This window comes from Branchiostoma floridae, chromosome 3 (assembly GCF_000003815.2).
Source record: "Branchiostoma floridae strain S238N-H82 chromosome 3, Bfl_VNyyK, whole genome shotgun sequence".
Classification (NCBI taxonomy): domain Eukaryota; kingdom Metazoa; phylum Chordata; class Leptocardii; order Amphioxiformes; family Branchiostomatidae; genus Branchiostoma; species Branchiostoma floridae.
In genome coordinates this window covers 17,592,466-17,596,513 of record NC_049981.1, presented here as the reverse complement: position 1 = coordinate 17,596,513, position 4,048 = coordinate 17,592,466, and the positions used below count along the sequence as shown (strand labels likewise).

At 43.2% G+C, this 4,048-nt stretch overlaps 1 protein-coding gene across 2 annotated transcripts in view; it reads right to left on the bottom strand.

Moving 5' to 3' along the window:
* The window catches only part of LOC118411009 (SPARC-like), a 19,669-nt gene extending 19,185 nt beyond the window's left edge, over positions 1-484 (bottom strand). The window contains exon 1 of one of the 2 annotated variants that reach the window (XM_035813005.1): positions 317-484. The gene's annotated coding sequence lies outside the window, so the exon portion shown is untranslated. The remainder of the gene's footprint in view (positions 1-316) is intronic. The other variant, XM_035813006.1, reaches the window with a different exon arrangement.
* Positions 485-4,048: the final 3,564 nt, after the last annotated feature.

Here is a 4,048-nt window from a genome sequence, read left to right as displayed (position 1 = left end):
CGAGGTCATACGATAACAGAACAAACAAGGAACGCGCGGCATCTTGACAGGTAACTTACATGGAACAACACGGTCCAACAAGGTGTAAGAGAAACCCACGTCTTACATGTAAGAAATTTAAGCACTTTGAAAAGTATCAGCACAAATAGAGTTCACAGGGCATGGAATCCTTCTTGTATGCAAGTCAGTAACTAAAGTATGTAGGCTGCACATACAGTACGGTACGCTGTGAGCAAACAATTCTGTTCTACAATCTCAGTACTGCTGTTTTTCTGCACAGTGCTGTCTGTTCGCTAAACATGTTGGCTGGACTTACCAGGGAATCGAACCGGGATCGTCCTATCCAACGTCTCGGGGGTAAAAATGTCCGGCTTTTCCGCGAAGAGCCGGTCTCAGAACAGTCTGCACCCCCACACACGGTCACACACAGGGGAGAGTCAGTAGAGAACGTCGGGGAATTTCCAGTGTTGACTCTACTAAGTCCGGCTCGGGGAGAATGCTGACGTCTGATTGGTCCGACTCAAGCCCTTTGGAACACAATCAAGCCAAAGTAAACACAGCGCGCACACAATAAGGGCAAAGACATGGAGAAAATGTAACAGGGGTAAGGTTACGCCTCTCTTTGCTTTAACGAGGGAAAGGCAAAGCGGGAAAAAGAGTTGTTATTTGTTCGGCTGGACCAATCTGGGCACACAGTGAATAAAGTTAATTTTAGACGCAGGAAAAAGAAGGCTTCCTGACTCTTTTGTTTGGTAAAACTTGGCCTGGCAAACCGCTGACCCTGGTGCATCCTGTCCTCTGGGTAAAATGGTTTGTTTGTGGTTTATGAAGGACATGGGTCAATGATGAAGTAACCTCAAATTAAAGTGGGGTTAGTCTAACATGGTAAACGGTCTGTCTTGTGTGTTTCGTATGTTTTTATTCTATTTTGTAAGTTTGAAGAACTGGGTTGGTGGTAGCTCGGCGGACAAGTAACCTGTCGCTTGTAGCTTAACACACATTTTTTGGGGGGCTTTCTTCTATTTTATGTGTTTTTGTGAAAACTGAAAATTGTTAGTTCTTGTTTCTCTGAAGTGCGCCACTAAAATAACGTGATGTCTACAAGTCTTGACCCCCCCAACTTCTGCGGTAGTTAGTTCTTAACAGAAATCATCTTAAAGGGTACGAATATGATCATAACAAACCGACTATCCAGTTTCCGCATCTATTTCCTCTAGCCTGGGTACCATACTCCTAAGTACCCGCTGTCTCAATTATTTCATTGCCATCCGTGAGGTTGACAATTTAAGTTTGAGCCAGTTGTTAGAATTTTAGAATCTCTTAAACATGCTATTGGTGACAGTTAACAGGTCAGATTAGCATTTGAAGGTAAGTTTTCATGGTTTGAAGTCTTGATTATTGAGATAATGACAACTTTTCCCTCCACATTCCCGTAGGATTTCATAGCTATTACTGGCATCTACTGAAACAGTGCAGTCCCCCTACTCGTGCTAACATTCCCGGCACACACGTTATTACAGCAGATGACATAGCCAGACGTTATCGCCTTGTTTTCCTCCCAGCAAAGCCGAGTAAGAACCACAGCACGCATGAAGCCGACATCTAACTTCCGCACAGGAAATGTCTATTTCAGAAAAGTAAGTAAACATTTCCCGCCAGTGAAACGAGCATACCACCAGACTTGTAGTGGCATGGCGTTATGATACAGCGTTCGGCCAAGACCGCAGTCGTTTTGGGTTTGAATCTCCTGACACGTTCCGTTGACGTTGTGCTCTTAGCAAAGACACTTTAAATTTGCACGACTTTCCACACTTAACTCGGGTGAAAATCAGTAACTAGGCTAGTATTGGTTAGAGATGTCCCGTGTCGGAAAAAGCCACACATCGAGCGCGTGAAAGAACCCATCACACTTGTAGAAAAGAGCAGGCATCCTTCGAAACAAATCTGTCCAGATATGCAGCTTGCTCTTGTTCTGTTCAGGACTAACCTGGTGTGTTACACTGATTATACATGTATTGTAGAAAAGAATCGTATCACTCTTGATTAGGTGTAGAGAGAGTTTTTGTGAAGTTTTAAAAGTATTCAAGTATGGAGAGGGATTAGATAATGTGTCGAACGGGTTCGGAAATTGATGCCTTTTTGTTGCTAACAAAAGAAAGGAAAGGAAACTAAGCTATGGAAGTGATTTGAAGACTTCCAGGAATCTAGATCATGTTTACGAAGGATTATTTCAAGAATGTACGTACAAACACACTCAATTAGCTTTCAACGCGCTGAGAGCTGGATGGAATGTTGTCTCCGCTCTGGCTGTGTGGTCCTGCAACAGCGCCTCCTGGCGACTTTAAAGAACAATGCCTGCAGCACAAGTCTAGGCCACAAACAGTCACATTGATCGCCGTCTGCAGGTAAGGCCACGTTGATTTGATTATATGGATGACATCCGCGCTCGCACCAATTTTTGGCCATTTCCCCTCCCCCAAAAAGTTTTCGACCACACAATAAATTGTACAAAGCAGCTGTAAAATGAACACAAATATTCCGTAGATTGAAAAAAAGTATCAGAAAACAGATAACTAATGCCATATATAGAATGCCAAAATGAATCTAAAGTCAAAGAATAAGATGTGAAAGGACGGAAAGAACAAAAAAATCTATTGTTGGTTGGGGGAGGTACCAGTACAGAAAATTCAGGTCCAGAGGATCATGGCATACCATACTATGTGTGTTTAGTCGTATGTTCAACCTTCCTGGCCACTTTGATTTCATACTGAAGGCAACTTTTTTTTTTTTGGCCAAACTTTTTTTTTATTCGCTCGCTCGCATCAGTTTTGGAGTTCCCGGAGGGTGTCATCCATATAATCAAATCAACATGGCCTAATGTACAGGAAAATCTGAAGTACTAGTAATCAACCGCCTTTCAACTTATCAACAAAACAGACGTTCCGGTGTGAACAGACGTTCCGGTGTGAAATGAAACCTCCCCGTCTGTCAGACACCGTTGGGCCCTTCAAATTAGTCCCCAATCAGTCTGTTTATGACGTGTCCTATGCGCTTTTGTAGGGCTTTTCTATTTTGCACTGCTTTCTTAGTGTCCGTTTAGCCACCAGGTTACTGGATTATTAACCATGTTTACAGAGGAATATTCTAAGAATGTACGTACAAACACGCTCAATTGGTTTTAAGTTCGTTGAAGCCGGATAGAATGTTCTTGCTCTCACGGTTCTGACCCTATGTGTTCAGTCAACAACGCCACCTAACGACAACAATGCCAGCAGCACAGGTCTGCCACAAGCAGTCGCTTCCAACGTGGATGTCTGTAATGATAATGTGAAACATGACAATAGAAAAATAGCAGTCAAATGCACATTGCAGTTGAGATACCATGTCATTTGAGGATTCAAAAGCTATCTAGTTAGTGTTTAGTTAACAGTTGACTCTTCCACTGAACATTGACAAAAGCAAACAATTCATCAGTGAGAACAAGCTAATAGCCCGGAGTCCCGCGTTTGTGCATTGTGTTAGGCGGCAGTGTTTTTCTTTGTATCACATACCCGAGTTAAACACCTCATGGCGTAACACACAAGGTTTGTACCTAACCAAGGAGGTTATATAGAGTACAAAGCAGTCAATGAGTTATATTATATAGATATAACTGCATATCTGGATACTAGTGTTAATTTCGATATGTGTGGTCGGTTCTTTCACGCACAGATTTTATTTGATCCACTCACATCAGGATGGACCCCAACTCTTTTTCGATTAGTGTGATGAGTTAAACATACTCAAGGTTTGGCTCTCCGGATCCTCAACACAGGACGTCCATTTAACGTCCTATCTAACCGAAGCTGGGTGAAGTGAAGAGATTTGTGTAAAGTATCTTGCACAAAGGCACAGCAGCCGTGGTATGTCAGGACATTCGACCCCAGGACTAAAAGGTTCTAGGCCCCAAAAGCCCTAACCGTTACGTCAACACGACGCCACAACAGGCAGCTCTGACGAAACCCGACTCCAACCGTTACCCAACCCAGCCGACACTAGCGCTCGCCGG